Below are 14,456 nucleotides of genomic sequence, written 5' to 3' on the forward strand. Positions count from 1 at the left end.
TTTCCAAGGCTGCGAGTTACTGGCGGGGTTCACGCTTCTTAAAGGGGATGCACCCAGATATCCGTGGCACCACTTTCTCAAAGACAGAAAAAGGGGATGTCAGCACGCGTAGAGAGTCACACAGGGCATCAAGCATTCTAAAATTTTAAGAACTTGAAATTGAGAATGTGGTACAGGTAGAGGACTTAGTGACGTCAATATTTTGCAAAATTATCAGGGCATACATACTTAGAGGTCAAAGACATTTATGATACACACCTACAAGTAATATTTCGCATTATGATTGCAATGAATATACCTGAAGACAAACACATCTTGAAGGGCTTAGACTCAAAGTGGCAGACTGATGAATATTCCCCGAAGACACCTCAGTCCTCATCTTCGGAACTCATAAATGTTACCTTATATAGTCAGAGACTTTGCCAACTCGATTAGGGATTTGGAGATGAGATTACCCCAAAAGTACGTTTGTCCGGAGATGTATTTCAAGGTCTCCTCATAAAAGACAAGTAGAGGAAGGCGGTTTGATGACTGAAATGCTGCCCTGCTGGTCTTTGAAGAAGGAAGTGGTCTTCAGCCGTCAAACACAAGGAAGGCAGCTCCAGACTCTGGAAAAGGCAAGGACCACAATTCATTCCTAGAGCCTCCAGAGAGACCAAGCCCCGAGTCACACTTTGAGTTTATCCCTGTGAAAGCAAGTTAGACTTCTGACATCCAGAAGAGTTAAATAATTCATAAATTTTCGTCTGAAACCATCAACTTTGTGGTTATTCATTATAGCAGCCGTAGCAAATGAATAAAGTTTAGTGACTTGGGCTTAATTACAGATTGCTCCTACTATCCCAATGAGCAGCTTTCCTAGGAAATGTTTCATAAACTGAAATGTCATAAAGCAGAAGTATTCCCTTCTTTCTCAAAATTCTGATACACCACTTCGGTTTTCCCAATGAACAGCCATTAATATGGTGTTATGGAGGTAATGGCATTCCAGTTGAGCAATTTAAAATCCTGAAAGATGATGCTGTCAAAGTGCTGCACTCAATATGCCAGCAAATTTGGAAAACTCAGCAGTGGCCACAGCACTGGAAAAGGTCATTCCAATCACAAAGAAAGGCAATGCCAAAGAATGCTCAAACTACCCCACAATTGCACTCATCTCACATGCTAGTAAAGTAACGCTCAAAATTCTCCAAGCCAGGCATCAGCAATACATGAACCGTGAACTTCCTGATGTTCAAGCTGGTTTTAGAAAAGGCAGAGGAACCAGAGATCAAATTGCCAAAATCTGCTGGATCATGCAAAAAGCAAGAGAGTTCCAGAAAAACCTCTATTTCTGCTTTATTGACTATGTCAACCCTTTGACTGTGTGGATCACAATAAACTGTGGAAAATTCTGAGAGAGATGGGAATACCAGACCACCTAACCTGTCTCTTGAGAAATCTGTATGCAGGCCAGGAAGCAACAGTTAGAACTGGACATGGAACAACAGACTGGTTCCAAATAGGAAAAGGAGTACGTCAAGGCTGTATATTGTCACCCTGCTTATGTAACTTCTATGCAGAGTACATCATGAGAAACGCTGGACTGGAAGAAACACAAGGTGGAATCAAGATTGCTGGGAGAAATATCAATAACCTCAGATATGCAGATAACACCACGCTTATGGCAGAAAGTGAAGAGGAACTAAAAAGCCTCTTGATGAAAGTGAAAGAGGAGAGTGAAAAAGTTGGCTTAAAGCTCAATATTCAGAAAACGAAGATCATGGCATCTGGTCTCATCACTTCATGGGAAATAGATGGGGAAACAGTGGAAACAGTGTCAGACTCTATTTTTGGGGGGCTCCAAAATCACTGCAGATGGTGACTGCAGCCATGAAATTAAAAGACGCTTACTCCTCAGAAGAAAAGTTATGACCAAACTAGATAGCATATTTAAAAGCAGAGACATTACTTTGCCAACAAAGGTCCGTCTAGTTAAGGCTGACTGAGTGACTGAACTGAACTGAAAGAAACTTCCAAAGTATTTAAATCACTTTTATGAAAAAAGCCATCAGTTCAGTTCAGTTACTCAGTCGTGTCCAACTCTTTGCAACCCCATGAATCGCAGCACGCCAGGCCTCCCTGTCCATCACCAACTCCCCGAGTTCACTCAGACTCATGTCCATAGAGTCCGTGATGCCATCCAGCCATCTCATCCTCTGACGTCCCATTCTCCTCCTGCCCCAATCCCTCCCAGCATCAGAGTCTTTTCCAATGAGTCAACCCTTCACATGAGGTGGCCAAGGTACTGGAGTTTCAGCTTCAGCATCATTCCTTCCAAAGAAATCCCAGGGCTGATCTCCTTCAGAATGGATTGGTTGGATCTCCTTGCAGTCCAAGGGACTCTCAAGAGTCTTCTCCAACACCACAGTTCAAAAGCATCAGTTCTTCGATGCTCAGCTTTCTTCACAGTCCAACTCTCACATCCATACATGACCACTGGGAAAACCATAGCCTTAACTAGACGGACCTTTGTTGGCAAAGTAATATCTCTGGTTTTGAATATGCTATCTAGTTTGGTCATAACTTTTCTTCCAAGGAGTAAATGTCTTTTAATTTCATGGCTGCAGTCACCATCTACAGTGATTTTGGAGCCCCCCAAAATAAAGTCTGACACTGTTTCCACTGTTTCCCCATCTCTTTGCCATGAAGTGATGGGACCAGATGCCATGACCTTCGTTTTCTGAATATTGAGCTTTAAGCCAACTTTTTCACTTTCCTCTTTCACTTTCATCAAGAGGCTTTTCAGTTCCTCTTCACTTTCTGCCATAAGGGTGGTGTTATCTGCATATCTGAGGTTATTGATATTTCTCCCAGCAATCTCGATTCCAGCTTGTGCTTCTTCCAGTCCAGCGTTTCTCATGATGTGCTCTGCATAGAAGTTACATAAGCAGGGTGACAATATACAGCCTTGATGTACTCCTTTTCCTATTTGGAACCAGCCTGTTTTTCCATGTCCAATTCTAACTGTTGCTTCCTGACCTGCATATAGGTTTCTCAAGAGACAGGTCAGGTGGTCTGGTATTCCCATCTCTTTCAGAATTTTCCACAGTTTATTGTGATCCACAGAGTCAAAGGCTTTTGCATAGTGAATAAAGCGGAAATAGAAGTTTCTTTGGATTTCATAAAAAAACATGTACTAATGTGTCTTTTATAAAACCCAAGTGATATAATCTGAACTTTGGAAAACAGGAGATTCCTGTATTTGATCAAATTATGGAAATTATGAAAAAGTATCAATGTCTGGAAATATACTTTGAATTATTTAAAAGTTAAATGAGGCAGGATAGGGCTAAGTGTCCTATGTAAAAATGAGTAAATGTTTTTATGTATGTCAAGTATGTTAATTATTAAGAGTATAAAGTGGTGAATAATGTTATGGGAACCTAGCCAAGTCATTCAGTGAAGAAAACTGAAGTTCCATCACAGTTATTGTCTTCTCAGATATCTGGCAAATGAAAACAAAAATGTCCAACATCACGAATTAGTAGGGCAATGCAATCAGATAATAGTCTCCACACTTTTGAAACAGCTAATATTTAAAATACTAACCATACTAACCAACTACTGGTGAGGAATATAGGGGAACTGAATACTGTCAGTGGGAATGCAAATGGGTAGTCATTCATTTTAGAATATGAAACCAAGTGTTCATATAAATGATTTTATTTACTTGTTTTCTTACTTGTGGCAGGCAAACTGGAAAGAAACCACAAAACCCTATCCTTTAACAGATTAATGGATAAACAGTTAAACGATGGGCTATCCAAATAATATATTTATCAGAAAAAATTATTCACACTGGCAACTTGGATGATTCTTAAAGTAACTATGCATGTAGAAAGAAAATGACAAATATAAAAGTAAACGTTAAACACTCCAATGATATTAAAGTTCTGGAAAACACTGCGTTACTGAATTGGAGATGTACCCACAGGCCATCTCCACACTAGGGGTGTGCACACAGATGGCATTCAACTTACAGTTGAGGAGTGCTTTACAGAACCAGTTCAGTAAGATGTATTAAGTAAGGAGACAGCTCATTTGCTTCTCTTCTCATCTCATTTGAAGGCCTTTCTCTAGTATGAGCATACTGGTGACAAATGAGGTTAGACCTTTGGCTCAAAGCTTTGCCACACTCACTACACACATAGGGGCTCTACGGGTAGTGATGGATATTTGTTATGATGATGGTTCCACGCATGGTTGAAATTTATCAAGTTAGACAATTTAGGTATGTTCTATTCAGTGCAGACCAACTATACATAAGCTCAGTTAAATCTGTATAAAAATTGACTTCACATAAAAATCTGAATCTTTTTGGAAAAGGAGAACTCTGGCAATCACACCTCAAATCCATTATCTCTCTTGGTCTCGTGGGAGGGATTCTGTCACAGTAGCAATGAAGACTGGTGAGCAATCAAAGTTACCCAGGATCTGTCTGGGTCCTAAAAATCACATGCCTGGACTACAGGATTTCTGCTGTTATTCCCCACTGTCTTTACTGTGAAGTAATGGCCTTAGATAAACAATTTGCAGATGCTATATGATGCCAAAACCAGTTCTGTAACACCTGAGAATTTTTGCAAAAACTTTATCATAAACAGCCACGGGAACATTTGTGGATGCAGTTTTAGAAAAGGTGTGTCCCTTCTTGTTTGCTAGTCTCTCAGTTCCTATTAACTCCATGCCTGTTTCTGTAACAAGTATAATTCCCACCCAATGTCTGTAACTTAACACTCAGCAACACCAGCCCAAAGCTGTGAATATTATGGCATGTGGCTCTGTTATGGCCGGACCTAGGGAACTTCTTCCCTTGAACAATACTGGGGGCATGATGTGACATCCCATGTGAAAAGACAACTTATGCAGCTCAAAAAAAAAAAAAAAAACCCACAACCCACTGGTGCTGCTCACAACTATCCTCATCTCAGGGTGACCTGAAGCCCTACCAAAAAAATCTGACATCTGGTCACATTAGTCCCACAGAACCCTGCAGGCTACCCCACGAGGCCTTGGGTAACAATGTAAATTAGATCAAACTAGACTGAATACTGTTCTCTGCCATTATCATTCCCACTGAAGTACATAAAGTTTGGAACACGCACAAAACTTGTTCCTCTTCATCCTGATAGTCCAACGTGGTTCTTAACAGCAGTCTCAAAGTGAACAAAACCAAAGAAGCATGTTGTGTTAAACAATAGTCTTTATTTTTACACAAAGTAGTGCAAAATGAGGCAGTTCCCCAAAGGGTGACTTGGAGCTAGAAAATCCATCCTGAGCATAAAAGGATCCAATACCACCAAATAATGTAAACCTCTATGAGCTTCCAGCGGCACCCAGACTGGCAAAGCTGCTTAGGTTGTGTCCTACGCAGTTGACAGGACTTAAGAGCATGACACCACCCAAGTCCTCAGGCCACTTATGCTTCCCTCTAGGGGACAGGAGAACACAAAGTCTACCTACACTGATATCACTGTATGTGGATCTGCCGCTTGGTAGAGCTAAGAAACTCACAATGACATGAGGTCTGTCAAGGGCCCTGGGAGGTCACAAAGTACAGCCTAGCTCCTCAAAGTTTCCCAGGAACTGGGTACCCACAGACTATTGCCACATTAGGGCTGTGCACACAGATGGCATTCAACTTACTGTTGAGAAGTCCCTCACAGAGCCAGTTCAGTAAGATATATTAACTAAGGCAACAGCTCATTCGCTTCTCTCCCCATCTCATTTGAAGGCCTTTCTCTAGTATGAACATACTGGTGACAAATGAGGTTAGACCTTTGGCTCAAAGCTTTTTTACATTCACTACACTGCTCTATGGGCTGTTAGGTTCTGGTGTTCAGTTAGAGCACACATTTGACAGAAAATATTCCCCCACTTCCTGTGCTGGTGCTGCACCTCTGTGGTGTGGACTATTTGGTGTTAATTAAGTTGGGTGCTTTGGCTAAAGACTTCTCCACATTTAGTGCATTTGTGTGGTTTTTCTCTGGTGTGAACTCAGATGCATAATGAGAGTAGAGCTTTGGCTAAAACATTTCCTACATTCACTGCACTCGTAATACGTCTTTGCTCGAGTATGAATTTTGTAGTGGACTTTAAGGCCTTTCTACATTCACTACACTTGTAAGGCCTTTCTCCAGTGTGAACTCTTCTATGTTTACTGAGGCTGGATATGAACCTAAAGACTTTTCCACATCCACTGCATTCATAAGGCCTCTCTCCAGTGTGAACTCTCTGGTGCTGAACAAGTTTGCTTTTAGTGGTGAAGCTTTTCCCACATTCACTACACTCATATGGCTTGGCTCCAGTGTGAGTTCTCTGGTGTACAACAAGTTGGGAGCTTTGGCTAAACAGCTTTCCACACTCTCTACCTTCATAAGGCTTTTCTCCTGTATGAATTCTATGTATAACAAAGCTGGAATTACATCTAAAGACTTTCCCACATTCACTGCACTTGTAAGGCCTTTCTCCAGTGTGGATTCTCTGGTGCTTAAAAAGTATGGGTTTACAGGTAAAGGTTTTCCCACATTCGCAGCACTTGTAAGGCCTCTCATCAGTATGGACTCTCTGATGCTGAGTAAGTCTGTATTTGCGACAGAAGGATTTCCCACATTCATTGCACTTGTAAGGCCTTTCTCCAGTGTGAATTCGCTGGTGCCATGCAAGTACATGTTTGTCATTAAAAGCTTTCTCACATTCACTGCACCCATAAGGCCTTTCTCTAGTGTGGACATTCCAGTGCTAAACAAATATATATTTATATCTGAAGGCTTTCCCACATTCAGCATATTCATAAGGCCTCTCTCCAGTGTGGACTCTCTGGTGCTGAGTAAGCTTGGACTTCCGGGAGGTTTTCCCACATTTGTGGCATTTACGCTGCCTTTGTCCATTATGAGAAAATTCCAAAAACTCAGTGTCCTTTTGCAGTTTAATCTAGTGCTGGAAATAGTGAGAGATACCAGGGAAATCCTTCCTAGCCTCACAGCACATAAAAGCCTTCCCCAGTGCATGGACTGTGCATCTTTTCATAAAGGCCTTACCCACATCTCTTCTAAAGAGATAAACTCTTTAGAGTTTATGTGAAAACAATGGAGGTAAACTCCACTGTTCTGCTGAAATTTCACACCTGCCTCACACAGGGTCTGGCCAGGGTTTATTCCCAGGTCCTCAGCTACACACACACCACCTTCTACATTCAGGTTACACATGTCCCAGGGAGAGGCTGGGTGGAGAGGTCTATCTTTAAGGTATTTCCCTGTGGCACTTCTACAGAAACATTTTGCTCTGAAGTTCTCTGCTTGACCTTTATTCCATGCCAGCAACCTGAAACCAGAGATATGAGGAGGAATTTCACATAGATTTTGCTAGAATGGGCAGCCCCATTACACATGTGTCTGACACAGAAGGAATAAAACCATGGGACTATTTTGAGGACAAGGGAGCTCAGACAGGTTAGAAAAGCAGTGCTGTGCAACAGTGGACCTCTCCACGGGACAGTCTGACAGCAACAGCTAAGTGGACCCCACAAATAGTGACCACATGGGTTCCCAATAATTCCTGGTCAGTCAGGCTCCAGGAAATGTCAGTTGGATTGAGGCAGAGATGCAGGGGTCAACTGAGTCAAACTGGCAGTGAGTAGCTGAGAATCCAGTGAATTCATTCCAAGTCTTTTGACTTGGAAAATCTTCATTGAGAAAACTTCAGAGCTGCTGGTATTGGGGCTACCTGTGAAAGGAGGTGGTACACACATTCACTCAGCCTTAGTACCCACAAAACACAGGACAGGGAAGCAGTATCAAACACGCAACCACCGTCCAGCTGTGAACAGAACAGACTTGACCCTGGAAGAAAGGGGAAAGTCAGAGACCTGCCCAGGATGCTGGGACAGGGGTGAGGGCCCTACCCAAGGATGCAACTAGTACCAAGGTCTCCAGCATGACATCATGGTACAGGCATCTCTAGGCCTCATCAAGCAGCCTCCATTCCTCCTGGGAAAAGTACACAGCCATGTCCTCTAAGGTCACAGGGCCCTGTGATGATGGGAAGAGAGGTGTGCATAAGCAGCCTCTCTCCCCAGGACCCCACAATCAGCCCACCCCAGCCCACCTAACTCTGGCATCATCATCTTCCCATTTCCTAACAGAGGGCAGTGGTACCCAAAACACTTCATCCTCCCTTGCACACTAGGTACGATTCTCAGTGGCTACAGGCAGGTGGATAGACAGAGGCTATCTGTGTGGTGGGCTTGGCATGCAGGGCCCCTTCCCTTTCTTGTAAAACAACAGCCACAGTTCCCAGGATCATGTTTCCCAGACATACAGAAGCTTAGGTCCACCTTTCTCTCAGACTCCTAGTACCTCAGGAAGTTAGTTCACACACCTTCCCCACAAGCGTATCACTCAGTGGACTATACATCTGACCCTGATCACTGCCACCTGGTTCACAAAATTGGCATGTCTCCTGCTTCCTCTCATCCCCTTCTGAACATTCAGAAAGTGCCTGACAAATACAACACAACCCCACTGTACACCCACTTTCCACTGGCAGCTCCCTAGCCCTGTTCTGAAGGATTCCCCACTAAACCTTGTTCTTGACTTTATACTCAGCCACAACATTCAGATCTAAATACCTCTGGTCAGTTTCCACTTCCATACTGCACATTATGTCTCTTCAACAGTTACAATCTTTGTTTACATAATAATCATTCAAAATCCACACCCAGCTGACAGATCTTGGGTAAATTCATCTGACATTCTATCATGCTGCTGCTGCTAAGTAGCTTCAGTCGTGTCCAACTCTGTGTGACCCCATAGATGGCAGCCCACTAGGCTCCTCCATCCCTGGAATTCTCCAGGCAAGAGTACTGGAGTGGGTTGCCATTGCCTTCTCCAATGCATGAAAGTGAAAAGTGAAAGTGAAGTCACTCAGTCGTGTCTGACTCTTAGCAACCCCATGGACTGCAGCCTACCAGGTTCCTCTGCCCATGGGATTTTCCAGGCAAGAGTACTGGAGTGGGTTGCCATTGCCTTCTCCGACATTCTATCATAAAGTCCCCAAATTCCACCACAAAAATCTAGTGAGTATACAGGAGGGTCAATAAGCACCACCCTGACTTTGGTATCACTTCATCTCCTCTTTTGTTTTTCCTCTGCATCAATTTCATAACCACTATCCCATAAATACCTGGACCACATGCTGGACTTTCCCTCCCCCTATCTTCCTGCTGATGACCTTTGTAAAAGCCCCCCACCTTCCCTTGTTCCCTAATGGCATCCTGAAGACTCCCCAGCACTCTAGATCTGCAAGTTCAGCCATTCACTGGCCTCCTATACTTGGGAGTCACTGGAACATCTGAGACTCAACACAAGACCCAATTCCTAACAGTCTCACAGAAAAGGACTTTGCTTGCTGACTTCCCCATCTCAGATAGCACTGCTATCTGCTAATAGCCCTGCTGATGTAAAGGGAAAAAAACTTTTGGAGTCATCTGTGACACATTCCACATTATAAAATCTAGTCCACTGTTAAAACTTTAAAAACAAATTCAGGAGCCAAATATTTCTCCTACCTCCATATCTATCACTCTGGTCTAGGCACAACTACTGCTCCTCTGGATGATTACAATAGCCTCCTTGCTATTTGCCTGTCTTCCTCTTCCCCAGTCTATTGTGTATTCTTCAGCCAGGGGCAGCCTCTTTAAACCTAAGTCACATCACTTTTCCCCTCTGTACCAAAAATTCCACATCTGCCATCATTCTCAGAACAGAAACTCAACTTCTCAGGCTACCACTTTAGGCCCGACTCTGGCCCTCTTGCTCTCTGTTCTTACCAGACATTAACAAAGACCTACAAGTCCTAAAGCATTCCCACCTCTATCACAAGCTCAAGCATTTGTATTGACTACCCCTGTACCTAAGACAACTTTTCACATCTCAGTCCACTGGCTGCCAAAAATGGGAATCCCTCCGTTTAACCTCAGGCCTAGACTTGGAAATCTGGACTTCAGGTTTCTCTAGGGTCTCCAGACACCAGGGCCAGGAAGAGTAGCAGCAAACCACTTCCAGAACACCTGACACTCGTCAGTGAAGAGTCCACAAAAGGTTCTGCTGAATGTGAAACCTGTGAGAAGAGCAGGGCCATGTAAGCTTAATTTCCATAAGCAACATAGTCAAAAAAGAAGATCAATGAATGAAACATTTTATATTTAAGGCAAAGAGAAATACTTGAGGATAAACTAAAGCATGTAAAAGATGACAGAAAATATTATGGAGTTTTGCCATAAAGTAATATGGATGTCTCGAGAAAAGGCTTTCCAGGAGTGGAAAATACAAGTGAAAAGTCTATCAGAGTCATGTGCAGTGTGTTTGAGTACCATGTGTGAAGATAGTGTGACTGAAGTTCAATGAGAAAAAACGAAAGCAATCATGTTGGTGAGGAAATGGTTGTGGCAGGTCATATAACATTATTATACCCTAGGCTACAAATATCAAAATTAAGTCTCACTGTATGTACAGGTCTGACACCTCCATTTGATTTCCTTGTTTCTCCCTTGTCAATAATACATTTTTCTCTTCTTCTCGCTTGTAGTTAGCCACAAGTGTCCAGGAGTTCTTATACTTCCCTTTCAAAGTTTACTTTGGTTATGTTAGGTAGTTAGAATAGGAAAAAGGAGTTCAGAATGGTAGTGGCTAAAAGACGAAGAAGGAAAAAGCCTGTAAAAATAGAACAAAGGAAGGTCTGAGGACCGGAGTGAGAACCTCAGGCAAAGGAAACAGCCCTCCTGGCTAGCCCAATTTACACAGGCCAGGCTCAGGGGGAGGAGAAAAAACATATGAAAAGAGGAGCCAAAATTGAACAGCTGGCTTCTGTTCTCTTCTTGTTTTTTGGGTCGGCCTGCTCTCACACCTTGAGGATGTATTTTTCTTTGCTTGCCAAATAAAACTGATCTGTGACACCAAGCTGTAATAATGATCTGTCCATTGCTTCAAATTTTTGCTGTGGCAAGACAGAACCGAGGAAATTAGACATTCCCCCAAAAGTTATGTAAAAAATTGTTGGATATAAAATTTCAGCTTATATAATTCATATATTAAACTCTGATTTGAAGTTATTATTACATTATACAACAGAATTGAAGAACATGTACTTTTTATTTACATTCTTTGATAAATCCATATGGGTTTTTTTCCACCAATGATCAGAGAGATCATTTGTAAATCTTCTTGGATTCTAAAACATCTTGATGTGGATTCAAAGCCTTATAACTTATTACCCTTAAAATGATTCACTTTGTCCCCCTTATAACAAATATTTTAACAAGATATCTTCATCATTTTCTCTTCCAATACCACCCGAGTAAAGACAAAGTGAAGTCACTCAGTCGTGTCCGACTCTTTGCGACCCCATGGACTGTAACCTACCGGGCTCCTCTCCATGGGATTTTCCAGGCAATAGTACTGGAGTGGATTTAAATAACTTATAAATAATAAATATTAGAAGAGTATAATGACTGAAAAAGCAAAAACTCTCTAAGTGGGTGTATAATGTAAAACTGTAAATGTATCAAGTGCATAATAAGCGTGCAGCAAAATTAACTACAGGGAGATTAAGTATAATCAAGCCATTCAAAGAAATAAGTTAAAATTAGTGACAAGGAATTAAAAAAAAATTAGTAACAAGAAATAAAACAAGACTGAAAAGTGGAAACATTCATTTAAATAAAATAATAATTTTAACATATACGCTACACAAATGTGTGCTGGGTATATCCCAGAAGACATGACAGGTATATTTATAGTCGCAATGTTTATTATACCAAAACAAAACAAAAACAAAAAAAGCTTCAACAGCTGCATTTATATGGACACTGTCCTCATATGTTCCTACTACAGAATACCGCACAAAAGAGGAAAATAAATGAATAGCTATGAAAACATGGATAAAGTCATTCCAAGTTGTGCAGATGAAGAAAACACATCATATTTATGTGATTCCACTCAGAAAAGAGTTTTAAAACAACGGAATGACGGTGAGCCATAGTCCTTGAGTAATTTTCACATAGCTGGCAAAATTATCAAGAAAAGCAAGGAAATGCTTCCATGAAAGAAAACCTTAACTTTTGGGGGATGGGATAATTGTTTTAGAACACCCACATTTATGCAGCTTCCGGGATCCTATTTATACTGCATTTCTTTTTTTGTTTTTTAAATTTGGCTGCATCAGGTCTTAACTGCCACACTAGGGATCTTCACTACATCATCATGCAGGATCTTTTCCATATGGTTCAGGAACTCTTGAGTTACCTCATGTGGGCTCAGTAGCTGTGGGTCATGGGCTTAGTTGCTCTGAGGCATGTGGGATCTTAGTTTCCTGTGTATGTGTGCTAAGTTGCTTCAGTCGTGTGGGCTCTTTGTAACCTCACAGACAGCAGCCTTCCAGGCTCCTCTGTCCATGGGATTCTCAAGGTAAGAAGACTGGAGTGGGTTGCCATGCCCTTCTCCAGGGGATCTTCCAGACTCAGGGATCAAACCTGGGCCTTCCACATTACAGATTCTTTACCATCTGAGCCATCAGGGAAGCCTCCTAATTTCCTGACAAGGAATCAAACCCTTCTCCCCTGCATTGCAAGGCAGACAATTTACCACTGGACCACCAGGAAAGTCCCTATATTGAATTTCTTGGCTTGAGAAGAGAATGAATATTAATTTTAGAGCTGCTTGTTCAACTTTACTAGGAGGTTCTCTGCAAATTTTTTTCTACACACCTCATATTTCTGTATGTGGAAAACCAGCTGTTTGGGGAAACAATAAATAGAAATATATGACACTTGTAAGAAAACACTGTTAAGGACGAAGGTACCACAGAATGGCAAGACTTGGCTGAGGGACTTCCCTGGTGGTCCTGGAACTAGGACTCTGTGCTCCCAATGTAGGGGTCCCTGGTTGGACCCCAGGTCAGGATCCCAGCTACATGCCTCAACCTCCATGCTGCAAAGAAGACCTGGCACATCCAAATATATGAATAAAAAGAAAATATTTTTAAAAAATGAAGAGTTGAAAGTGAAGTCACTCAGTTGTGTCCGACTCTTTGCCACCCCATGGACTGTAGACTGCCAGGCTCCTGCGTCCATGGGATTTTCCAGGCATTTCCTTCTCCTGGGGATCTTCCAGACCCAGCAATTGAACTGGGTCTCTGGCACTGCAAGCCAACTGTACCGTCTGAGCCACCAGGGGGCTTCCTCAATGGTTCATTGGTAGAATCGGAGTCCACCTGCCAATGAAGGAGGCATGGGTTCCATCCCTGATCCAGGAAGATCCCACATACTACAGAGCAATTAAGCCTCTGTGTCAAAAATAATTAGCCTGTGCTCTAGAGCCGGGCTATGCCCCAACCAGTAACGCTGAAGAAGCTGAAGTTGAACGGTTCTATGAAGACCTACAAGACCTTTTAGAACTAACACCCAAAAAAAGATGTCCTTTTCATTCTAGGGGACTGGAATGCAAAAGTAGGAAGTCAAGAAACACCTGCAGTAACAGGCAAATTTGGCCTTGGAATGTGGAATGAACGAGGGCAGAGACTAATAGAGTTTTGCCAAGATAATGCACTGGTCATAGCAAACACCCTCTTCCAACAACCCAAGAGAAGACTCTACACATGGACATCACCAGATGGTCAACACTGAAATCAGATTGATTATATTCTCTGCAGCCAAAGATGGAGAAGCTCTACACAGTCAACAAAAACAAGACCGGGAGCTGACTGTGGCTCAGACCATGAACTACTTATTACCAAATTCAGACTCAAAGTGAAGAAAGTAGGGAAAACTGCTAGACCATTCAGGTATGACCTAAATCAAATCCCTTATGATTATACAGTGGAAGTGAGAAATAGATTTAAGGGCCTAGATCTGATAGATAGAGTGCCTGATGAACTACGGACAGAGGTTTGTGACATTGTACAGGAGACAGGGATCAAGACCATCCCCATGGAAAAGAAATGCAAAAAAACCAAAATGGCTGTCTGGGGAGGTCTTACAAATAGCTGTGAAAAGAAGAGAAGTGAAAAGCAAAGGAGAAAAGGAAAGATATAAGCATCTGAATGCAGAGTTCCAAAGAACAGCAAGAAGGGATAAGAAAGCCTTCTTCAGCGATCAATGAAACGAAATAGAGGAAAAGAACAGAATGGGAAAGACTAGAGATCTCTTCAAGAAAATTAGAGATACCAAGGGAACATCTCATGCAAAGATGGGCTCGATAAAGGACAGAAATGGTATGGACCTAATGGAAGCAGAAGATATTAGGAAGAGGTGGCAAGAATATACAGAAGAACTGTACAGAATGGATCTTCATGACCCAGATAATCACGATGGTGTGATCACACATCTAGAGCCAGACATCTTGGAAAGTGAAGTCAAG

The 14,456-nt window shown here is 42.2% G+C and overlaps 1 pseudogene; it reads right to left on the minus strand.

Annotated features, from left to right (window-relative positions):
- On the minus strand, positions 5,965-7,088 carry LOC102190906 (annotated as a pseudogene).

Source organism: Capra hircus, chromosome 18, assembly GCF_001704415.2.
Source record: "Capra hircus breed San Clemente chromosome 18, ASM170441v1, whole genome shotgun sequence".
Classification (NCBI taxonomy): domain Eukaryota; kingdom Metazoa; phylum Chordata; class Mammalia; order Artiodactyla; family Bovidae; genus Capra; species Capra hircus.